We start from the raw sequence: 26,521 nt of genomic DNA on the forward strand, positions 1-26,521 counted from the left end.
GTTGGTAAATCTGGGCAATAGGCGTATTAGAGTTCCTTGACTATTCTTGTAGTTTTTTATTAAGTTTGAAATTAATTTAAAATAAAATTATCAAAAAACATTGAATCAGAACAAACTTTTTATAAACCACGCTATTAACTACTTTATGGGTAAATATCTATTGTCCTATATGCCCAACCAATGCACCATCCCAATATATCCTATCTTCTGTGAATAATATCCTCCTGTGTGTGTTTTCTTGTTTTTGTTTTTGTTTTTATTGAGACAGAGTCTCCCTCTGTCGCCTGGGCTGGAGTGCAGTGGCAGGATCTTGGCTCACTGCAAGCTCCGCCTCCGGGGTTGACGCCATTCTCCTGCCTCAGCCTCCCGAGTAGCTGGGACTAAGGTGCCCGCCAACACGCCCGGCTAATTTTTTGTGTTTTTAGTAGAGACGGGGTTTCACCCTGTTAGCCAGGATGGTCTCGATTTCCTGACCTCGTGATCCACCCGCCTCGGCCTCCCAAAGTGCTGGGATTACAGGCGTGAGCCACCGCGCCCGGCCCCTCCTGTGTTTTTAACCTGCTCCTTTTCTTTCTCCCTTTATCTCTGACTCAGAATACTTTATTCCCTATTCTAGCCATGTGAATGCCATGTCCTTACAAGACATGGCTACAGCTGCTTGGCCTGTGGGTAAACACTCGACCTAAGATGAGCCAATCTAACAATTTCTCCACCATTTTACACTGGGTCACAAAGGAAACCCAAACCTGTTATTCTTTGGTGGTTGTCCTTGTCTGGATTATCTCAAAATCTCACTCTGAAACAAGGATTTGGATTCCGTCAGTTTATTTGGGAGCTGATCCCAGGAAGCATGGTAAGAGTGTGGAAGTGAGAAAGGGAAAGGAGAAAGCAATAATAAAAGATGTTCAGTCCTGCTGGGCACCCTCTAACAGGCCTATAGAACAAAACTCACAATGCACTCCCTGCAGTATAAGGAAACGTATTTATGCACACATTCCCATCATCTGTGGCTGAGGGTTACTCCTGGGCCTATTAACCACCTGACACTTTTGTCCTACCATCCCAGCCCATTTCCTCCAGCCCCTAGCCAGAGAACGTCCTCAGGCAGAAAGATGTAGGTGTTTGAGGTAGGAGGCCTGGGACCCATAGATGAACAATTCTCCAACAACAAGTGACCTCAGAGATGGGCTGAGGGCACATGTTTAGGGCAGCAGCAGTGTCTGGTACAGTGGTGAACAGTGGAGGACTCGGGCAGTTGTCAGTGGGCCATGCTTCCTGCCACATGGAGGAATCTGGTCTACAGTGACAGGGATGGAGTAAACTTGCAGAGAAAGAAACAGAGACAAAGGTGCTGGCAGCAATTGAAGACCTGGTTCTAATTTTTCTTGAGGCCCAAGCCACAGCTTTGCCTGTTCAACCTTTTCTTGGATTCAGTGAGTAAATAAAATCACTTTCATATCTCAACAAATTTGAGTTGAGTTCCTGTCACATAACCAAAAGCAATGTATTAAACTCAAGATATTGTCATCGACATCCCTGTGATGAGATTCCAGTACTGTCACCCTAAAACCCCATCGTATAAGTATGATCAGAGTATAGTAACAATTATAAAAATGTCACCTCTAATCTCTGTATTTTTCTCGGTAGCAAGGTTTTCTTTTACTTATTTTTAAGTTGGGACGATTTTTAAATTGCCTTAAATATGTTCTTTATCTATCCACGGCTACATGTATCTTTGTACAACCAAAACTAATCAGACTTGGTAAAACATTCTCCATCTATCTTGAGGATAATTTTGTGGAAGAAGTATTAAATAGTGTCTGTTTTTAGAAAGGACTTGACATTTTTGAAAGAAATGTGTTTACTGGGTATAAATTTTACACTAACTGAAAAAATGTCTGGTGGTAAAAGAAATCTAAAAGGAAGTGAAATACAATTCAGCCTAGAAAAACAACTCAAATAATTTATTTTGGGGGCAGGAAACAAAAATATATTTATTTCCTGATCCTGAAAATACAGCCGTGTTTTGAGACCAAGGAAGACGGATGATTTTAATGTGCAGCTAAGTTGAAAAAAAGGAAAAAGAAAAAATATCAACATATATGCAACACACACGCTTACTTTATAGACAACCCATTAAGAAACAGTCCCCAGCACACATTTTTACATTTCTCATGAGATTTTGGAATTTGTGCTGCAAAAGCATACGTGGAATATGTGCAAGTTAAGACACAGTCGAATCAATAGTACAGGAATGCACGCCATGGGGTGACAGTCATCACCAGGCTCTCCGTATCTCCCACAGGGGCTATTTAACAATGAAAAGTCTATTGTTCAAACTCATTTTTCCTTCCTAAAATAATATTTCAAATGATTATACAGGATATTTTAATATATAAGAAATACCCTAAAAGGAATAATTGTAGATAGTAACAGTTTAAACAAGAAGCTCTGTTTCATGAGGTTTTCACAGACCAGTCATTCTCTTTCCTTTTTAATTTGCATCTTATCTATTTCATTATGGCTGTGTTTACACAAACAGGAAATTGAGAGTTTAATTTTGAAAATACGAAATAGCCTTACTAGATTATTTATATCAAAGCAATCATCTGAATAAAATTTATTTTGAAAGGCAACTCAAAAGCAAGTTGTTTTCCTGAATTATCAGGAGAGCTCTCAATTTATAATTCAATGGTTCCCAACCCCTGAGCCACTGACGGGTACTAGTCCATGACCTGTTAGGAACCGGGCTGCACAGCAGGAGGTAAGCAGCGGGCAGGACATTATGACGGCCTGAGTTCCGCCTCCTGTCAGATCAGTGGCTGCATCAGATTCTCACAGGAGCGCGGACCCTATTGTGAACTTGCACATGCGAGGATCTACGCTGCAAGCTCCTTATGAGAATCTAACTAATGCCTGATGATCTGAAGCGGAACAGTTTCATCCTGAAACCATGCCCCACACAGTTTGTCTTCCACGAAACTGGTTCCTGGTGCTAAAAAGTTTGGGGTCTGCTGGAATTCATTCTGTCAGAAGAGATATAGCCTGAATATAATTTTTACTGTATTATTCTTTGAATATAGTGAATGATAAAAGTTAATGCCTACCTCTTATTTTATAGACAGCCAGTACAAACATGGTTCTCGTTTCTTTTCTGTATTTTCCACTTCTTGGTGCAAGATACCTAGATTTTCTGTTGGAAAACAGTATGGAGTGGTGTTAAACACAGGAGTTCTAGAATCACAATAACTTACCCTCTATATGCCTCAGTTTCCACATCAATAAAACTGGGATCTTGAGTACTTTGATTATAAAGTTGTAGTAAGGATCAAATAAGATAAATCTAGTAAAACACTTAGAAAGTATTTGAAAACTGGGTCTTGAAGAAATATTTATACACCTATATTCATAGCAGCATTATTCACAATAGCCAAAGGTGGAAGCAACCCAATGTTTATCAACAGATAAATGGATTAAACAAAGAATGTATGTGATATACACATAGGATGAAATATTGTTCAGTCCTAAAAAGGAAGGAGGCTGGGTGGGGTGGCTCATGCATGTAATCCCAGCACTTTGGGAGGCCGAGATGGGAGGATCGCTTGAGGCCAAGAGTTCAAGACCAGCCTGGTCAACATAGTGAGACCCTATCTCTAAAAAACAAACAAACAAAAACCCACAGAAATGGTGAGATTTCTCCTGGCCAGGCACGGTGGCTCATGCCTGTAATCCTAGCACTTTGAAAGGCTGAAGTGGATGGATCACTTGAGGTCAAGAGTTCAAGACCAGCCTGTCCAACATGGTAAAACCCCATCTCTACTAAAAACACAAAAATTAGCTGTCTATAGTGGCATATGCCTGTAATCCCAACTACTTGGGAGGCTGAGGCAGGAGAATCACTTGAACCCGGGAGGTGTATGTTGCAGTGAGCCAAGATCGCACCACAACACCCCAGCAAAAAGGAAAAAAAAAAAGAAGGAAATTCTGATGCATGCTACAACACGGATGAAACTTGAGAACATTCTGCTAAATTAAATAAGCCAGTCACAAAAAGACAAATACTGTATAACTTCACTTATAAAAAGTTACCTACAATAGTCAAACTCATAGACAGAAAAGAGAATGGTAATTGTCAGGGGATGGGGAATAGAAAGTTACTGTTTAATGGGCAGAGTTGTGTTTTACAAGATGAAAAATTCTGGAGATTAGTTGCATAACAATGTATATATACTTAACACTATTGAATTATACATATAAAAATGGCTAAGATGGTCAATTTTATGTGTATTTTGCCAAAAGAAAAAAGAAAAAAATGGAAAACAATTTTTTAATAAGATTTTATTTTACCTTCAAACAAAATCAACTCCCCACTTATGGCATAAAGAGCTTCAATAGAAAAAGGCTATTGTTTTTCTCTTTGTTTTTGAAATTTTCTTATTCAGGATCAGGCTCTTTATATGTCCTATAATGTCAGGTAGATGTTTAACAAATACAGTAGCAAGCCTCTGGGTTCAAATGGAAGCAAGCAATTAACTTTTTTCTAGGGTTCTTCAGGGGGCCCTGGGGACAAGTCCTGTGAGAAAGGAAGTGCCTGAAATTAGATATGCAAGTGGAGATCACAAGCACAAGTGGTGTACTCTCCACACTGTGGGATGGCACTATAAAAATTGGCAGCCAACCTGTTAACTGTTGTAAATGTAAATGAGGAAGGCTGCTACAGATTCTGGTTCTTGGTCCAGCGGTAGGTCACTGTAAACTCTCCACAGGCCATAACAAAAAGAGTAAAAAGAATAAGAAGTGGCCATATTCAAGCACAAGAAGAATAAATAATATCCACCAGACCTTTGGTATTCAAAGCTCACATCAACTATTCTGACAGCAGGAGTATGCCAGGAGCTACAGTGATACTGAGTCATATAATATGACACAAAGAACACAATAAAGTAACCTAACCATTGGGGAAAGGGCTATAAATTCCAAACAGTTTGGAGTAAACTTAACAAGAAATATGCAGTGCTGACACAAAGAAAAATATAAACTTTATTGGATAATCTAAAAGACATTCTAAATAAATGGAGCAAAATACCTTGTTCTCAGATGAAAATAATTGATGTTTTAAAATTTCAAATCTCCCAAATTTCATTTATAAATGTAATATAATTCCATTCAAAATTCCAACTCCAAAATTATGTAACAAAAGAATAAATAGAAGAATTTAAACTATTAGGCAAAATATGTAGACAACTTAATTCTGGCGTGATACTAGACAGAGAGATAAATGAAAAAGATTCCAAATCCAGTGACACATCCAAAATACATACAGATTTAGAATTAGTGAAGTGCTTTTTTAATCAATAGAGAAAGGGTAGATGTTTAATAAATAACTGGTTTAAAATTTTGTTAATTCTGTAAAAAAAAAAGTTAGATTCCTTACCTAACACCACATGTTATCATATATTTGTCTATTTCCTCTGTGGTTTCAATCACATATGGTGAGAATGTGATCAATGCCTTTCTTGTGTACATTTTTATTTTTAAAAAAAGATAAAAAGAGAAATCGGATGACCAATATAACTTTGAAAAAACATTCAACTCGTTATAATTTAAAAGTGCAAATTAAAATAATGAGATATGAATTTGGCCCATCAAATTGGCATTTTAAAAAATGATAGCACAAATGCCAATGAGAGTTCAAGGAAGGGGGCATTCCCATTAACTGCAGGTGAGAACGCAAACTGGTATAATCGTCTAAGGAGCAATTTGGCAATATGCTTCCACAATTTTTTTTAACAAGTTCAGACCTGTTTACCCAGCTTCCACTTGCAGAAATATGTTTAAAAAATAAGGACTTCAATATCTATAAATATTATGAACTGTGTAACCTTAAATTCTTCCTCCTGAAAAACACCCAGAAATGTTGAATTTAAAATAAACTTATTTTTAAAATGCTGGGGAAAAGAAGAATGAGGAGAAGGAGGAGAAGAGAAAGAGGGAGGGAGGGGGAGGAAAGAAGGAACAGAAGAGTCAGAGGAAGTGGGGAGGTGGTGTGGAGAGAAACATAAAACAGAGCAAATAAGTGTGTGAGCTAAAACTTCAGCAGCAGGGAAAAGATTTACTCTCAAACCTTTCCTCAAACCCTCCCACCTCCCACCAAAGTCAAGCATTGTTACCAGTTTCTTGTGTATACTTACAAAGCGTCTATGTTTATAATTGCAAATATGCATTTGTAGACTTGTAAAATCCATATGGTAGCATACTATTCTGCACCTTGCTTTTTCCACTTAAAATGAAATGATTTCATTCTTACATATACAGAGCTTTCTTGTTCTTTTTTAATTTTTAACCAGTTCACAGCACTCCATTTAATGGCTGAGCTATAATTATTTAACCAATGTCCTATGGACAGGCATTTAGATTATTGCCAATCGTCATTTTAAATAAAGCATCTGGTGGCTATTACCATTCCCTGGCATTCTTCGGCTTGTAGCCACGTCACTCCAATCTTTGCCTCCACATTCTAAATGACTTTTCTTTTCTTTTTTTTTTTTTGAGACGGAGTTTTGCTCTTGTTGCCCAGGCTGGAGTGCAATGGCACCATCTCGGCTCACCACAACCTCCACCTCCTGGGTTCAAGTGATTCTCCTGCCTCAGCCTCCCTAGTAGCTGGGATCACAGACATGTGCCACTATGCCCGGCTAATTTTGTATTTTTAGTAGAGACGAGGTTTCTCCATGTTGGTCAGGCTGGTCTCAAACACCCAACCTCAGGTGATCTGCCCGCCTCAGCCTCCCAAAGTGCTGGGATTACAGGCATGAGCCACTGTGCCCGGCCACAATAACTTTTCTCCTGTGTCTGTCTTTTCCTCTGTATGTCTCTTATAAGGATACCTGTCATTGGGTTTGGTCTCCATCTGGATAATCCAGGATAATCTAATCTCAACATCTTTAATTAAATATGCAAAGACCCCCCCCTTTTTTTTTTCTCAAATAAGTTAGCAGTCATAGGATCTGGGGATTAGAAAGTAGAATATATTCTGTGGCACCACCAGTCAGGCCACTACAGACGTCAAGTGATTATGTTGAGTAGACAGTGAGGTATATGAGATTAGAATTCAGGAAAGTGATCTGAGTTGTAAATATGTAAGTTTGGAGTTATCATCTTATAGATGTGTTTTTAAGCCATGAAACTGAAGGAAATCACTTAGGAAGAAAAGGAAAGGCATAGGGACCACACCTTGGGGCCCAACATAACTTAGAGGCCAGAAAAACAATAAGAACCCAGTAAAGAAAAGGGAAAATATATGGCCCATGAGAGAGAAACTTGTCTATTTTGATCACTATTATTTTGCCTTTATTTTAAATGGCTCCTAGCATCTAGAAAACACTCTAAAAAATATTTCTCAAATAATTATTTTTTATTGGGTGGCCAGCGAGGTAAGAAAAAAAAAAAAAAAAAAAAAAAAACCTAGGCAAGTGTGGAATCCCAGAATTCAAGGGAAGAAGGTTATTTTCAAAAAGGGACCATTCCTTTTCTGGTTGCAGAGCTGCACAGTAGGCACTCTTGTCCTCACCAGCAGCCCTGCTGTCCAAGGGCCCTCTGCAGTCTGTGTGGGTCTTGGTGCACTGCCAACAGGCCAACACTTTCAACAAGGTGAATGAATGGCTCTGGAAATGACTGAGCCAAGCACACTGCAACAATAGCAGAATCTGTTCTGCTTCTGGACAAAGACCAATTCACTGGTATGCCCATGGGTCAAATGGCCTACATTTACAAAATCTGCCAGTCAATCTCCAGAGCCTATTATCAGAAAAACATGGATGAGGCTTCCAAGAAGGAGATTGAAGACATCCTCACCCAGTACAACCAGCCCCTACTACCAGCTGACTCCCCTCACTGCAAATCCTAGAAGTTCAGAGGCCCCGGTGGCTGTGTTGGCCACCAGAAATTTTACCAATAAGCCCTCCATGAGAAACAGGGTTCACTTTTATATTAAACAATGATTGTGGGATTTTAAGGTTTAAAAAAGGGGGAAAGGAGGGACTCTTTCAGGTTAAGATGATGTGAACATACACACCTATTTTTTTCCCTCCTAAAACCCTACGGAAGAATAATAAATGAGTTTTGTTTTATACCTAAACCTACTAGTGTAAGAAAAATAGTAAAGCAGCAACAAAATTTTGGAAGTTGGCAAGCTAACCAATGTGTGATAACTGATTTAACAATCCTGAGAAACCCACATCCCTAGCTGGCAGCAAGGAAAGTTCAAAACCAACATAATTTGCACCATAGTCTTCAAAACGATCAGAAACTGGCAACACTGGAGAAATCTAAAACTGAGTGTAAAAACAGGTTTCTAAATAAGGAGATGTGGGTAAATTTGTTTGAAAAGCAGTTAGATTCCCAAATCCCTGACCCCAACCTAGAGGAAGCAGAGGAGGGATGTCTTGAGAGTAGGTATCTGGTGATGCCACGTCTAGTGCTAAATGCAGACAACCCTAGTCTTCTTCCTCAATCCGACTCCCAGAATGCTGGCAGCCAGACCTTTATCCTCCAGAAAGGAAAGAGAAAAACTCTTTTCTGCAGAATCTGACCTACTTAAGAGCAAGACCTAGATACTAACTGCAGAGGTTCCTCTACAAATGGCCCACCCAGATTCCACTTCAGTGAAGATCAAAGTTAAATCTTTCCCACAGGCTCAGTGTGCCCATCAGTTTTTTAGTCTCGCACTTTACTGATCATGAGCAGAGAGCAAAGGAATTAGAGGCCCAGTGAAGAAAGCCTCTAACAAGAAGATGGAACCCAAAATAAGCAAAGAAAAAAAAGCAACTTTGGAGGACAGAGAAGCTTCAAAAATATGTTATCAAAAAGAAAAAGAGAGAATATATTGCATCCATGAAACAAAAACAAGATGCCATAAAAAAGAAACATTCAGAGAATTGGAAAAGTACTCTAAGACATTAAAATATAATAGCAGAAATGGAAACTGTGATAGGTGGGTAGGAAGAGAAAGTTGAGAAAATCTGTCCGAAAAGTGGAACCAAAAATCAGAGTGATGAAAAACAGAAAGGAAAGAGTTAGAGTACCATTCTAAGAGGTCCAACATCTGAGTAACGGGGCAAAGAAATCATCAATGAAACAATTCAAGAACATTTCTTGGAAGCAAAGAACATGAGATTACGGCTAGAAAAGGCCCACAGAAAAACAGGCACAATGGACATATCATACAATTTCAGAACTCTAAGGAGAAAAATAATTTCCTAAACTTTCAGAGAGAATAAAACAAATTACATGCAAATGATTGGAAATATGATCCTTTATCTCTTTTAGAGAAAAATATAATATTTACAATAAAACAGAGTAATTCTGGATTTTGATTTAGAATAATTGAAAGTTGGCCATGCGTGGTGGCTCACACCTGTAATCCCAACACTTTGGGAGGCCGAGGTGGGTGGATTGCTTTAGCCCAGGAGTTTGAGACCAGCCTGGGCCACATGGCAAAACCTCATTTCTACAGAAAATTGCCAGGCGTGGTGGTGCACACCTATAATCCCAACTACTCAGGAGTCTGAGGCGGGAGGATCCCTTGAGGCCAGGAGTTCAAAGCTGCAGTGAACCACAATCGCACCACTGCACTCCAGCCTGAGTGACAGAGCCAGACCCTGCCTCAAAAAAGGAAGTAAATAAACAAATAAAATAAAATAATTAAAAGGTCAGAAGTGGGGAATGTGCTGTAGAGGCAATGCAATTGGCTATACATTGACAATTGTGGAGTGATGGGTACATAGGAATTCATTATATTATATACTCATCATATAATTCTCTTTGAACATATTTTAAATTTTCTATAATACAGAGTTCTTTTTATAAACAAAGAAGGAATGATAGGATTGATTTAGATTTCTTAGCAACACTGGAAGCAAGAAGACAATGAAGCAATGGCTTCAAAATCCTAAAAGAAAACTATTTCCAAAGTAGAATTCTATACCTAGACAAACTGTAAATCAAGTGCAAGGGAAGTGCCAAGCAGATGAATTGGCCTTAGCTGAATCAATGGCTGTCCATCCATTTCTCTTGGAAGTAAGACAGAGTATTTGGATACTGAAACAAGTAGGTTTGTATATTTGATAATGGAAATAGGAGGTATTTCTCTTTAATGTGCTTCTGATTGCTTTACTTTGAGGAACTCATAATCTAATGGAAAATATGGATATATAAACAGGTAATGTTTATATGTGTACCAAAACAAAATATACTAAGTTCTCCAATAGAGCTATGTTTAGCAGCTTATGGGACTCCAGCTTTGTGCCTCAAGAAAGGATTTATGGAGCAAGTAATGCCCGAGATGAGCCTTAAAGAATGTATAGCAGTTACACAAGTAAAGAAGGAAGGAAAAGGTATTCAAGGTGGTGAAATCACCATTAATAAAGGCATAAAGGAATGAAACATCATGGTGTATATAGAATACTAGCACAGAACCAAACACAAGGTTGGGCCCCGTGGTTCATGCCTGTAATCCCAGCACTTTGGGAGGCCAAGGCAGGAGGATCACTTGAGGCCAGGAGTTCGGCACCAGCCTGAGCAAGACAGCAAACCTTGTCTCTACAATTTTTTTTTTAAAACTAGCTGGGTGTGGTGGCATGTGCTGTGGTCCTAGCTTCTCAAGAGGCTGAGGTGGGAGGATCGCTTGAGCCCCAGCAGTCAAGGCTGCAGTGAGCTGAGATCATGCCACTGCACTACAGCCTGGGTGACAATAATGCTTATTGACATGGACCTGGCATATCTAGTGAGACTAGAGATCATAGATGAAATTGGAAAGTATTATGCAGCTATTTGTTATCTGAGTGTTGGGTTTATTGTCATGAAACAGCAGAGTCAGGAAACAAGGTGCTGGCCAGGCGCGGTGGCTCACACCTGTAATCCCAACACTCTGGGAGGCCGAGACGGGCGAATCACTTGAGGTCAGGAGTTTGAGACCAGCCTGGCCAACATGGCAAAACTCCACCTCTACTAAAAATACAAAAATTAGCCAGGCATGGTGGCACATGCCTGTAATCCCAGCTATGCAGGAGGCTGAGGCAGGAGAATTGCTTGAACCCAGGAGGTGGAGATTGCAATGAGCCAAGATCTCACCACTGCACTCCAGCCTGGGTGACAGAGCGAGACTCCAGGAAAAAAAAAAAAAGAAAGAAGGAAGGAAGGAGAGAAAGAGAGAGAGAGAGGAAAGAAAGAAAAAGAAAGAAAGAAAGGAGAGAGAGAAAGAAAGAAAGAAAGAAAGAAAGAAAGAAAGAAAGAAAGAAAGAAAAAGAAAGAAAGAAAGAAAGAAAGAAAGAAAGAAAGAAAGAAAGAAAGAAAGAAAGAAAAAGAAAGAAAGAAAGGGAAAGAAGGAGGGAAAGAAGGAAGGAAGGAAAGAAGGAAGGAAAGAAAGAAGGAAGGAAAGAAAGAAAGAAAGAGAAAAAAAGAAAGAAAGCTGAAAACTGTATTCTGCAGTAGAAGTTAAGGATCTAGAAAGTTTAGGAAACAACCAAGATGGTAAGTTCCTTAAGATCTTAAATGCTTCTCCTACCAGTGGACTTCTACACTCAGTCTTAGGAATAGTCTGGATGGCTCACAGTTCACATATTTGTTTACTAAGGTTGAATTTAGCCATGGCTTATATTTCATTTATTTAATTCAGCAATGTTTATCATCATTTATTCATTTGCCAGTTGATTCTACAAAAAATTTTAAGCACCTATTTATATAGACACAGTTGACATAAAACAGTCTTCGTGGTGTCTGTAGTCCAATGAGAGAGGCAGATGCTAAAGAAATATAGTCACAATTAATACATAAAAGGCATTTTTATGTGGCACACAGTCCCTGCCATATGACCCAACCAGAAGGTTCAAGTATTTCAGTACAATTTAGGTCAACTTCAATATTAAAAATACTTCCTAAATACAATAGTAATTTTTAGTGCATATTATAAACAAGGGCCAAGAAAAAAAAACCCTAATTTGATCTTTATATTTGTTAATTTTTAATGAAAATACTAATTACTCCTTACCCATTTCTGTGAAACTCTAAATTTTTATTTGTGATGAGTCCAGGTCTACTGGATAGACTTTCAGCATTAGTAAAATGACTGAACATATTACAGGGAAAGTATAAGAACATGCAGATTCATTTTCTTTTAAGCTTGAAAAAAGGATTCTTTGACTCAAATAGAGCTTCTGTTTGGTGAATTAATGGGTCACCATAACCAAATAATTGTAAGTCACAATTTAACTGAAAACCAGAGGGTAAAAATAGCAAAGACTAAACATATAATATCCTTCTTTCTTCATCTTTGCTTCTGAAAGGTGTGTCTTTCCTGAACTATGAATCACTGCCACAGACTTTGCAAATTTGTTCCATAAGAGGCAAGTACCAGAGCAGCAGTAATGTTCTCATTGCGGGCTTCGCTGCTTCGCAGGGAAGAGGGGCACAGTCTATATAGTTTGGATAACTCTCATTCCCCACAGGTCGCATAAAATGGAAACTGTTAAAACATAAATATTCTGCATTGTTTCACATTACCTTTACACAACAACTGTGATGACTATACTAATAGCAGGTATGATCTTACTGCTTCCTTTCCTTCTTAAACTTGAGTCTTGGGTATCATCATAATCAACATTATAAAGCTTCCAACATCTCAATCCTAAAAAGTAAATGAAAGCATCGTCCATAAAATTTACAGCTTATGCTTAGTATTTTGGCAAATATTGCTACTCCATAGGCCTGAAAGTAAAACAAATAGGGCTTGAATTTTGAGTCGAAATCAAAATTAAGGTTTTCTTTTTCTTTTATGACTTGGCTTGCTACAGAATTCTGATTGCTACCGAAAAAATTCTGAAAAATTTTTGGTAAAATTCTGATTGCTAAAAAATTTTTATGAAATTCCCAGATTAATAATTGTTATCTTAGCCAAACGTTTTTCAACATTGTTAAAACATAGAATTGTCTAAAGTCTCTCTCTCTCTATGTATATGTGTGTGTGTATGTATATATAGATGCACACAGACTTTATTTATAATTTTTGCATGCCCTAAAATTTCTGTTTATGTATTCTTTCTGATTGTTTTTCCAAAAAATTAACACCCACATTTACTTATTAGCTTCTCTCCTAAGATAGTTTTCTTTCCATATATGAAACAAAGTTAAAAAAAATAGCTTCTTTTACATCATATAGTAATAAGTTAAGTATCACATATTTTCTTCTTTGTCTTCCCAATTGCTTGAACAATGATGATGATGAATTTGTGGGTGGAATTATTATTACTTTGTACTTCTTTACCCTCTTTTGTGTAATTCAGGGTCCAGTGTACTGCTTTATCCTCTTTTGTGTAATTCAGGGTCCAGTGTACTGCTTTACTCTCTTTTGTGTAATTCAGGTACAGCAGCACCACATAGTGGACATTTTGGTACTTCTCCGTGAAGAATCATTTCACTTACCTTCAAAGTATGCAATTGGTTTGCTCTAAGGAATGCAATTTGTGTGGATGTTGCTGATGATTATCTCTCTTAATATTGCTCTGGTGAGCCAACATGTGAAGTTACAGATTTCACCTTATATAAGAATAATAATCAGCCTCACAGTTATTGTGAAAAGATGAAAGAGAAGTATTTTTAAATAAGGGTGAAGATACACATAAGTCTGTGCTTCAAATTTACTATGTAATACTAATTATTTCCTAAAGTAGACTTTGTAAGGGAAGCAAAGCCAATGCTTAAATTTTTAGTAATAATAATTCTCGGAGTAAGCCATTCATCCTCATCCATATTCCTATGTACCTATAGAAAGATGCCTAATAGAGGTAATTGTTGCTGTTGTGATTATATCAAGGCACAAAGAAAAAAATAATGTATGCTATCCCAGGAGTTGATATGTAAATCCAGTTAGCAAAGAGAAAAGTTATGCTAATATTAACATTCTCATTTTCTTTTGCCACGGTAAGTCTGGATTTGTCAGACATCAATTAAAATCAGGATGTGAGCATGGATTTTACACATTCGTGGAGAAACATAAAAAGCTGCCGTCTAAATGCAATAATACAGCATTTAATATTGTTCTAATACTTGTACCACTTTTTGTCCCAGAATAATTTATCCTCCCTGACTCAGCGTACAACTCCCTGGCTAGATTGGAACAGAAACAAACTGACAACCCGGAGAGGAAGCATTGTGCAGAAGGGACAACTCACCCCCAGCCCCATGCTTTAGGGGCTTCAGCCAGTTTGTTCATAGAATCAGACTCACTGGAAATATTCAGGACTTAGAATGGTGCAAGGTGAAAAGGGGCAAAGGGAGTCATTTGCAAAAGATAAAAAACACAGTCACTTCTACAGAGTTCAATCATGCAATCGCTTGTTGAATTAACCAGACAACATTTCTCAGTTAACATCTACAAAGCACTAATCCAGGCACTATGGACTATATAGCAGGGGTTGGCAAACCACAGCTAGCATGTGGCCTGTTTTTCTACAGCCTGTGAGCTGGGGATGAATTTCCATTTTAAAAGATTGTTTAGAAAGGGGACAGAGAGAGTAAAGAATATATGACAGAGATATTTTGCCAGCAAAACCTAAAATACTGACTATCTTGTCTTTTACAGAAAAAGTTTGCTGACCCCTGCCATTGAGACAGATTTAGCACTCAATAAACTTAGAGTCTAGAAAGGACACTAAAACATAACAATAGAACAAACTCAATAACTTATAACTTTCAACCATTTACTGTGTGTTCAGAACTGGGTTAAGGCTGGTTGTGATGGGTAATACCTGTCATCTCAGCACTTTGGGAGGCCCAGGCGGGAGGATTGCTTGAGCCCAGGAGTTTGAGACTAGCCTGGGCAATATAACAAGACCCCATTTCTACAAAAAATATCAAATAAAAATTAGCCATAAGAGGTGGCACATACCTGTAGTCTTAGACACTTGGGAGGCTGAGGCAAGAAAATCGCTTCAACCCAAGATTTTGATGCTACACTGGGCTATAAATGCACCGCTGCACTCCAGCCTGGCTGACAGAGCTAGACCCTGCCTCTTAAAAAGATTAATTAATTAGTCTGGGCGCAGTGGCTCACGTCTGTAATCCCAGCACTTTGGGAGTCCACGGCGGGTGAATCACAAGGTCAGGAAATCGAGACCATCCTGGCCAACATGGTGAAACCCTGTCTCTACTAAAAATACAAAAATTAGCCAGGCGTGGTGGCGTGCGCCTGTAGTCTCAGCTACTCAGGAGGCTGAGGCAGGAGAATCACTTGAACCCAGGAGGTAGAGGTTGCAATGAGCCGAGATGGCACCACTGTGCTCCAGCCTGGGGGACAGAGCGAGACTCTATCTCAAAAAAAAATTAAAAATTAAAATAGAATTGGGGTAAGTGTACTATATTCATTATTTCATTTAATCTTCACCAAAGAAAGTATGAGGTAGTTATAATTATTATCAATTTAACAATGAATAACCCAAGACTTAAAAAGGCTAATACATAAGATCATGTAAATGACCAAATCTGGGATTAAAATCTAGGCCATCTAGCCCACAGCACTTAACCACTCAGTTCAGGTACATAAATAAGAATGAAAAAAAGAGTAGAGAAATATAAAACTACAATATACTGCAGCAAAACAGAGGTGGCAGATGACACTTCCAGAGGGCTGTTCAGGGAAGACCCTTGGACGTGGTAGTTTTTAAGTTGGGCCTTGGAAGATGTGAGTGATTCCGATGCCTGACATTGCAGGGAAGGGCAGTCAGCTTTGGAACAGCCTAGGGGCAGAAGCATTGAGGGTGCTGGGGAGCAGTGAGCTCCCCACTGAGCAGAAAGAGAATGTACAGGAAGATACTACTGGGAGATGAGTAGGAAACCTCGGTTAGAACTAGACTGTGGATGGTGCTGAACAAAGGAAAAATGGGGAATTTAAATAAATGAAAGTGACTGGACATTTATGACTAAACAGTTGACACAATCAGCCCTGTACTCTGGGGATATTAATCTTACAAGGGTGTTTTGGATGGATTAGAAGAAGAACTAGAGATAGGAAAATAAATGAGTAAGCTATTAACAATAATCCAGGTCTGAGATTGATGAAGACCTGAACTAGAGTAGAGACAGTGAAAACAGCATGCTAGAGAGGAAAATGTATTATTAAGGTCTCCACCTACCAAAGCCACTCACTAAGTAATGCAAGAGGGAAAAGGTAAGTGGCCTGGCAATGACAATCCCCCCACCCCGCTTCCTCAGACCCCCAATAAAGGCTAAATGTTGTCTTCTTTTGATAATTGTCACTAATTTTTCCCCAGCCTTGTGCCATCACACTACCATGCATAAACACATACACATGGGTACACACATATACAGACATCAGTTTTGCTGACTGAAGATCCCAATATTGGTTGTCTTGATAAAGTCAAATTTACTTTAATGCAATTTCACCTGAATAAAAATGTCCATGTTTTGAGGTTGAGTGGGGAGGTAGGGGAAACAATGCCACACAGTATGATTTACCATGTTTACAATCCACAGGAATTGCCCTCTACATGGGTTGTGACATCTATACCCAAATCGACAACTCACACTTCAGACATATAGGCCTTGGTTTAATGAATCTGTCACTTTAAAACATGGACTGTAGGCCAGGCATGGTGGCTCACGCTTGTCATCCCAGCACTTTGGGAGACTGAGGCAGGAGGATCACTTGAGGTGAGGAGTTCAAGACCAGCCTAGGCAACATAGTGAGACCCCGTCTCCATAAAATTTTTTTTTAAATTAGCTGGGTGTGGTGATCTCAACTGTAGTCCTAGCTACTCAGGGAGCTAGGACAGAAGCATCACTTTAGCCCAGGAGGTCAAGGCTGCAGTGAGCTATGATGGTGCCACTGCACTCCAACCTGGGTGACAGAGCGAGACACTATTTCAATTTTTATAAAATTAAAAAATTAAAATTAAAATTGAGTGTCTATTCAGCAGGGGAAAGAAGAGAAGGTTCAATCTCTGCCCTTGAGAAGCTAAGAGTTTAATAGGCAAATGGAATATATATACCCAATGAATACAGGACATTTTAATAAAGCAACGTGTTAATGCCATCAAATTGTATTCCCTTGGAGCACTTAAGGCATGTATTCTTTTTCTGAATAGCTGAATAATCTGAACAGGTGAGTTTACCCATTGTTTCACTCCCCATTTACATGTCCAACCTCTTTATTTCAACCTACCTGAATAAACTTTTTAAAATGCTACTCAGTACCATCACTCCTTAAACAGTATTTGGGCCTTGCTGGGACAGATTGGTGGTGAGTCCATAACAAAGGGCAGGAAGTGACTTGGTAAATCCTTTTTTTTTTCTTTTTGAGACCTAGTCTCACTCTGTTGCTCAGGCTGGAGTGCAGTGGCGCAATCTCAGCTCACTGCAACCTCCGCATCCTGGGTTCAAGCAATTCTCCTCCCTCAGGCTCTCGAGCAGCTGGGATTACAGGCGCCCGCCACCACGCCCAGCTAATTTTTGTATTTTTAGTAGAGATGGGGTTTCACATGTTGGCCAGGCTGGTCTTGAACTCCTGACCTTATGATCCACCCACCTTGGCCTCCCAAAGTGCTGGGATTATAGGCGTGAGCCACCGTGCCTGGCTGTGACTTGGTATATTCTAGGGACTTACCAAAGCCAAGCATAGAATGGCTTTGTTATCCCGAAATTGTGATTACTTCAAGCCAAGGTGGAGAGATGAAAATGTAGATGAGAGGAAAAGCAAATTCAAAAGCCAAACATGGCTATATTAAGCATTGAGGTGAAAGAGTAGGGTGAGGACCCAAACCACTGGCAACAACACTGGAAGCCAAGAGAGTGAGAGAACAGAATGCAGGGCAGAGGAGCTGGTGAGTCAGGCATCTGAGACAGTAGGTCCTTGTTCTGTAAATGTGCAGTGAAGTCTTGCCTGGCCTACGTGGAGAGAGGAGCCCCTTAAAGGTGACACCAAACTGGACAGCCACAGTCTACTGATCATTAATGTGTTCTGGATTGGGAGATGTTACAGGACAGTGGGACTAACAAATCTAAGCGCATGCATGCTGAAATGATGACAAATAGCAAAAGTGTCAATATAATCAAACAAGATAAATCAGGTATATTCTCGTAGGGGTGACTTTGCAGTCGGATTTCAAAGCTCATATTCTAGGCCTTCTTTGCTATTGTTGACTCACCTGGTCAAATTGTCAACAGCATGCTATGGACTCCTTTCTGCACCAACGTGACTTTGAATCCCAAGTACCACTGCCCTCAATGTTTGAATCATCTTTGAGCCTACAGGTTAGGATTCTTGGTAGTAAAGGAAGAAGGCAGATTTTTTGAGGAGCTATTCTGGGAGCCTTCTTGTTATCCACTGGACGCTCCTTATTTCACTTGTGGACTTACAATGTAGCAGCTGTGTTTTGATTTCTCCTGAAAGGCTTGCTGCAGAGGAATATCATCAATTAAAATGGACAAAAGGAGATCACAAATTACTTTACCAGTTACCCCTAAGCTGACAGTCTGTAGATTACAACCAAATCTTAAAGTGTTTTCCCGGTCAATTGTATTATTCCATAGCTCTTAAGTGTCTATTTGAAGACCTAAAGCAGGTGATGTTTTCGGCCCAGATCCAGAGTTTAAAATTTGTGTAATATAATGTAAGCCTACCTACAGTTTTATGAGAATTTCTGTTAAGCTTTTGGGAGTTTGGTCTGTATGCTGTCATCCTTCATTTTCAAAGAATACATTTTTTTTAGTGATGGTGTTTCCTATATATACTTCCCATCATCGGCAACATCTACCCCGAGTTATTTATAAGCTGCTGTCAAACTTTCAGAACTTTTCTGCCTCACATGTATGTTCCAGCATACCAAACTTGATTCTCTCCCCTCTCTCTCTCACTATGGATGGAGAAAGCTTTAAGAGGCCCTTGGTGTGTTTGTGTGGTAGGAGAGAGCTTGTGGGGAGAAGGATGAATTGGGGAGTGGAGACATGGAAACAGTTCTGGAAAAGTGGCTTTGCACAGAGCTGCTCCATCCACGTGATACTTTAGCAGTCCAAGCTGCAGGAAAGGAAGGCTGGCCACATGCCAGCTGCTCACTGGGAAAGAGTGATGGCTCCATAGACTGGCAGCAGGAGTTTGTTCTGCCTCTTCAAAACGCTGTCAGGAGACTTTGCCAATGAATGAATCCTCGGGCCACTAAATGGGGTAAGTGGATTCACACATACGCCTCCAGGTGAGAAGCGTGGAAAAAAGGTTTCCTCTCCCCTGTACCTAGGAGACCTGGTCGTAGTTCTGATTTTACTAACAGCTAGCTGTGTGGGCTAAGGTAAAATTATTTGACATCTACGAGTTCCAGTTATTTTGTTGTGAATAAAGAGGGGATCTGAGTAAAGAATGTCTCCGACTCTAAAATGCTGTGGGCCTGTAATCTATCAGTGTACCTGGTAACCTCAATAAAAGTGAAAGTCTGGTGTGACAGCTCTTCTAGAGCTTCTTTTGTCTAGTCATGCCTATAATCAGGCCAAGTCCTGTAGTTTGTGGGATTGATGCAAGATTCAAAATAACTGTATGTCATCAGAAACAAAAGTTCGGAAAAGACATTTCCCCAAACTAAATTAAATATCACTGCTCAAAAATAATAAAATGCTATAGAAAGAAAATATCAACGCCACCACAAATCAACATTGGAGGAACAGCCCTAAAAAACATCTGGAAAATAGCATTAAGTTAACAAACCACTAGATAAAATGTTTGATTTCCCAGTCACTGATGTTACTAACTGCAAAAGCAGTTAAAAAGTCTTATGAGGAATAATATCTTGGCACTCATGAACAGCAAGAAACCCAGCTGTTTGCACTTGCTGTATAACAAGTGCCAATGCACATACTGTAATCCTCAGTCTGCTGAGCACTGCAATGGCAAACCACACAATGTGACAGATAGTTCCTGATTGGGCAAGAGTGATCAGGCTATTGGGACTCAGTAACAGGCAAATGCCTCCTTTTACTACAACAGCCCACTTCCAGGGTAACTTCCTTGTGAATTGTTGTTTCTTGCTATATATTCATTCATTTGCTTTTACTAGAAATTTATATCATGGTCTGGAAAGAACTTCTATTTCCAGGCAGGAGTTCCTTTAAACCATACCAGATGTCGGAAACATTATGAGACTGGCCTAACAAGAGGAGAAGAGGGGATTTGAACATAAGCTATATAAGTGACAGACAGAAAAGGAAAGGGCCCATAGGTGAGTGGACATGAAGAGAGATAAGCAGATAAGCACACTAAAGCAAGATCATGGGAATCCTTGAAACTCTCCATCTCAAAGTGCTAGAAGCATACCCATCCTGCAACTGAGATTTTGAAAGAGACTAAGATAAAGCTAGAAGACAAAGGAGAAAGGAAGTGTTCAGGCATCCTGACGTGTTATTTCCAGTGCTACTTAGGCACTCATTGAAATCAGCAATTCTTTAGAATTAAGAAGGAAAAGTCTAATCAACTTGGCTATCATTTCATCAGTGATTAATTGTTAAGATCCTAGTAGGTATCAGGAAAAGGTCTAGGTATGGAAGGTGGTGCAGAATAATAATGAACAATAAAAAAAATGGTCTGTTCTGAAAGATACATTATTTAGGCAATCTCCTGTATAAATGATCAATCACCATCTACAACAAGTGTTAAGAAAACAAAAAATATATATGTAGGAAGGGGGTTTCTTCTCTTTCTTCTATGTACACATTAGAAAAGATGGATAATAATCAAATAACAACAAAAATAAATATACAAGTGCAACTGTGATGAGTGCTACAAGGAGAGGTAGATGGTTCTATGAGAAATAATTAGAATAGTTGGCCTTGTCAGCAAGGTAAGGGATGGCTTCCTTGAGGAAGGGATATTTGAACTTTCATCTACAGGATAAGTGGAATTTCATTAGGTGAAGAAGGGGTGTTCTGTGCCGGAAACACGCGAGGGGAGAAGAAAAGACACACACACAATCCCTTTAAGGGTAAACAACTTTTATCCCACGTAAATGGCAATGCAGATATAATAAGCAAATGATGTAATAAGTAAATGGATGTAATAAGCAAATTGCAATGGGGAGAGGAGAAGGGAAAAGATACATATATATTTACACTCACCAGACTGAAGGATTCACCACCAGACTGGAAAGCAACAGCCTGGGCTCCAGAGTCAGACACTTGTCCGTGCACAGATGAGGAGAGGTCTCATGAAGCTTCGGTGTGGTCTGAGACCATAGCTCTTTTTGTAACGAGTTGTTTGGCATGAGGCCCAGTCACGAGGGCCCTTCACAACTAGACTCAAGAAACACAAAAAGGTCAACTTGTGTTTGCTATTGTCTGTTGTTTTTCAACAACTAACATATAGGAATAGACTGAAATAGAGATTTCTCCGAAACAGTGCTGGACGAATGCCTCAAGGGGCTCACACAACCTGTTCCAGGACTTGGTGACCATTGTTTGTGTCTATGTTCAATTGAGTTCAAATTTAGTATTTAACTTTACCTCCACAAGGTGCTAGAAGGAGGTGGGGAAGGGTTCTCTAGGAAAGAGTCTAAATAAATGGGCTAATCAAAGTGCTGAGAGGCCAGTATTCAGGAATGGAGAGCACTGATATGGAGGCTGCAAACTGAAACTAGGGGGGAAAACGTAGAAGCAAAATGTGCAGGTGTCTATAGGAGTTTTGTCTTTGATCTCAAAGCTTTAAAGGGTTTTTTTGCTGAGGATAACATGATCAGATTTGGCACTGAGAAGATCCCTCTGGTTGCATTGTGTAGAATGGATTACAGGATGCAGATAGACTACTCAGTAAATTATTTCTGTAGTCCAAGTGATAGAGGATGGCAGCTTGTAGGAGGATGGTGGTGATGGTGGAGGAGATGGAGCTTCTGAGAAACTCTAAGGGAGTGTAAGGTAAGCATGTTAGGTCTATGACTGTGGAGTTGGCAGACAGCCCCAAAAGTCACATTTTTCATTCAAACAAGAATTTGCTTTGAATGAAAAAGGAAGGCAATGGCATTGTAAGAAACATGAACAATCAAGGAAGCTTACCATATCCTTTATTATTCATGTTACTTCCCAGTATTGGCCAACCACCTATGCTAAAAATGACATAGAAGGAGAGGGAAATATGGAAGAACTCATAGTTCTTTTTCTTTCAACCCTTCCTTCTTTTTCAGTAAGTTAAAAGTAGAGTTTTCATAAAATGTGCACCTATCAAGAAGGGAAAAAAAGAGTTAATTTTGTGCAGCATTTCCTCTCTTCTTTTCGGAACAAAATGCATATGAATGTATGAACGAGGTATGAATTATGTAATTTTGGTAATTCCACATATGAATTAAGTGCTCTTATATTTGCATTTCTTTGTTTGTTTATTTATTTACTTAATTTTTAGAGACAGGGTCTTGCTCTGCTGCCCAAGATGGAGTGCAGTGATGTGATCATGGCTCACTATAGCTTCAACCACCTGTGCTCAAAGGGTCTTCCCACCTCAGCCTCCCAAGTAGCTGGAACCACAGGCATGTGCCACCATACCCAGCTAGCTTTTTTTTTGTTGTTGTTGTAGAGAGAGGGCTCTCATTCTGTTGCCCAGGCTGGTCTTGAACTCCTGGGCTCAAGCAATCCTCCCACTTCAGCCTCCCAAAGTGCAGAGATTACAGGCATGAGCCACCACACCTGGCCATACATATATTTAACTGACATTGCACAATATAATGATGAATAGTAAATTCATGCTAATAAAAAATTTAATTTTTATTTATTTACAATTACACTAAATTAAAAGAGACACCGTAACAAGTTGAGAGAGACTATAGAAGAAAAGCAAAAACATATTTTAGTACTTTAGTGGCACTTTTGCCTTTCTTTTTTGAATAAGGCATTCAGCATTTTCATCTTACATGAAAATGATGTAACAGGCCCTGCACAATACATACCTTCCTAGGTTGTAGTTGGCTATGTATTTGCTCAATTCCCACTAGGCTGCCACAGCTGAACACATGATAAGCAGGATGGAAATGGCAAATAAAAACAAATGTGGATTTGGGTAAGGAGAGACTTGATTCAAAATGATTATTACAATAGGAGGAGAGGGACTATGGCAATAAGGAGAACACTCAGACCATGCAAACTGCAAGTTTCTCATTGGTCTTTATAAGGAGATTAGCACACAGACATGTGCATGTACAAAGGAAAGACCATGTGAGGACACCACCGTGAGAAGACAAGGCTTCTAGCAGATAGAAGGCTATCTGCAAGCCAAGGAGAGAGGCCTCAGAAGAAACCAAATCTACCGACACCTTGATCTAGAACTTCTAACCTCCAGAACTATGAGAAAATAAATCTGGGTTATTGAAGCCACCCAGTCTGTGGTATTTTGTTATGACAGCCCTAGCAAATTAACAGTCTTCTTATTTTTGAGATACTTTGTGTATTCTGTACACAAGTCTTTGTCAGATATATGTATTGCAAATATTTTCTACTGGACTGACTTGCCTTATCATTTTCTGAAAAGTATCACTTAAAGAACAGAAGTCTTTAATTTTCATAAAGTCAAATTACTCAGTTCTTTTATATTATGCTTTGTGCTTTTCTTTTTTAGGACAGGGTCTCACTCTGTCACCCAGGCTGGAGTGCAGTGGGACGATCACAGCTCACTGCAGCCTCAAATTCCTGGGCCCAAGAGATCTTCTCACCTCAGCCTCCTGAGTAGCTAGGACCACAGGTGTGCACCACCACACCTGGCTATTTTTGTTTTATATTTTTGGCAGAGACAAGGTCCCAGGCTTGTCTTGAACTCCTGAGCTGAAGTGATCCTCCCACCTCAGCCTCTAAAGTTCTGGGATTATAGGCATGAGCCACCACACCCAGCTGGTTTGTGCTTTTTTGTGGAGTCATTCCCAAGTCACCTCTCTGCCTCATTATATCAACCACGGATGAATAAGGAGACTAAAAACATGCCAGTAATATCAACAGAAAAGTTTAATATAAATAATTATTAAGTAGTAAATATGGCGAACTACTAAAAGAGATAAAAGAGGACTCTAAGGGTATAGAAATAGCAACTGCAGATGGTGGCTACTACCTCTAAAGCCAATGCAGAGTGCACGAAGAAGAAAATGTTAAAATTTAGAGGGGGCAGGCCAGGCACAGTGGCTCACTCTTGTATTCCCAACACTTTGGGAGGCCAGATGGGAGGACCACTTGAACCCAGGAGGTCGAGGCTGCAGTGAGCCATGATAGTGCCACTGCACTCCAGACTGGGTGACAGAGCGAGACCCTGTCTCAAAAAATAAGTTAAAAAAATAAGTAAATAAAAAATAAAAAATTTAGAAGGGGCATTTCCCCACTAAGGCTGAGAGTCAGGCCTCTCAGGAGAGGTATGACTGCCACAAAAACATTCAGCCTGCTGGTGGCATGGAAACTTCTGGAGGATGGGATCCCAGCAGCCTACCCATAGGTAACAGAGGAACTTGGTAAGGGCACAGATCTCAGGAAGTTAACAGGACCCACTGACCACAGCTCTGGTCTCAAGATTTGTACTGCTTAGTTAAAAACACTCCAAGCAGGAGAGGAGAGGGGAGGGGAAAGAGGAGGGAACCCAGGACGAAGAAGACTAAAAAGGAGCCCAACAGATAAGAGCAAAAACAGGAAAGTGGGGAGTAATGGAATCTGAGAGTTGGGCATTTAATGCTGCTAAAAGAATTCTTGGCCAGGCGCGGTGGCTCACACCTGTAATCCCAGCACTTTGGGTGGCCGAGGCGGGCAGATCACAAGGTCAGGAGTTTGAGACCAGCCTGGCCAATATGGTGAAACCCCGTCTCTACTAAAAATACAAAAATTAGTCAGGTGTGGTGGTGGGCGCCTGCTAGTGGGGAGGCTGAGGCAGAGGAATTGCTTGAACCCAGGAAGCAGAGGTTGCAGTGAGCCGAGATCGTTCCACTGCACTCCAGCCTGGGCAACAGAGCGAGATTCAGTCTCAGAAAAAAGAATTCATCAGTCTTTTGTATTTGAGATTTCTTTCTTCTAGCCCACCTTTATTTAATTCTATTTAATCTTTTATCTTTCCATATCTGCCTAGATATTGTCCCTTCTGGATGCCTTCTCAAACCTGCCCCCAGCCCCAACACGTGGTTAGTGCTCCTTTGGCTGCCAAACACCCTTGTGTTTACCCTTGTGATAAAATTTAAGCTCCTTGAAGTAAGAGATTTTGTTCTATTCTGCATTCTATCACTGGATCACAATATACTCCTCAGCATGTTAGTATTTCAACATTTGATAATTTTTAAAAATCTGAATAAATCACTCTTTTATCTGTCCTCTACTCTTTTTACTTGTATTTTGTCATGGAACTTATTAGCTATCACTACCTTTGTAAATTGTTTTCTCTCCCACAAAAACTGTTAGCTTCTACTAATCTTTGGATTCCTTTGATTGACAAGAACTGTGCATTGCACAAAGTAAGCATTTACTGATTATATGCTGTATTAAATGTCACCAAACTCATAAAAGGTAATTATAATGTTGTAAAACTGATTTTATGGTTGGCTTATAAACTGGCTCTGAAGGTATTTTTTAAATAATTTTATCAGAAGGCATGCAAGAATCTTGGAGTATTGGTTTATACTCATTTGGCTGCAGGAAACAGAAACTACCAAGTTACAGGTTGAGTATTCATAACTTGAAAATCCCAAATCTTCCAAAATCCAAAACTTTTTGAGCACCAACATGACACTCTAAGGAAATGCTCAGTGTAGCATTTTGGACTTCAAACTTTTATACTGGGGATACTCAATGTGCAGTTTCAATAGAAAGGAGGGAGTGTTTCTTACTATAAGGAGTAGGACTACAGCCGAGACTCTGGAATGGGTTGGAATCAAGCCCTTCATCACTGGCAGCAGTACTCTTTGTCATTCCTTTCTGCAAGTCCTCCAGTCATAGTGATACTTCATTCAGTCTTTCATCCTTTTCCTCCTTTTCTTCACTGATATCAGTGAATGGGATTACAAGGTAGAGGAGGGAAATGTTGTTGGTAAGCATTCTGTCTGGTTGAAGATGGACCCCTACAGCTCAAGAATTTACATCTCCTCCATTTAAGAGAGATTGCAAACTGAGACTGGATTATTTTATTCTCACTCCCAAATTGAGAGTGAAGGAACTCTTATTTACCTTTTCAAAAATCAAAATTTTGTTTTTGTCAAGTGCCTACTCCTAGTCCAAGCAACAAGTGTCCAACCAGGGTCACGTAGTGAAAGAATGGCTGTGACTATGAGAACCAGGGAGTAGATGGGGGTAGGGAGGAAGGAAAACTCAGTGGAACTAGACAGAAGCATTGTAACCCAGGATCTCAGTTTTAAACATATTTTTTAATCACTCATTCTCTTTTTCTCCCTTCCCTCCTCTTTTACCCCTTCATTCCTTCCCTCTCTAGACACTCCCCTCCAGCAATGCAAGCGTATCTAATTATGTTCCTACTTAA

The 26,521-nt window shown here is 39.7% G+C and overlaps 1 pseudogene; it reads right to left on the reverse strand.

Annotated features, from left to right (window-relative positions):
- LOC112133037 (RNA-binding motif protein, X chromosome-like) overlaps positions 1–26,521 on the reverse strand; it is an 89,480-nt pseudogene that overhangs the window by 46,552 nt on the left and 16,407 nt on the right.

This window comes from Pongo abelii, chromosome 3 (assembly GCF_028885655.2).
Source record: "Pongo abelii isolate AG06213 chromosome 3, NHGRI_mPonAbe1-v2.0_pri, whole genome shotgun sequence".
NCBI classification, from domain to species: Eukaryota; Metazoa; Chordata; class Mammalia; order Primates; family Hominidae; genus Pongo; species Pongo abelii.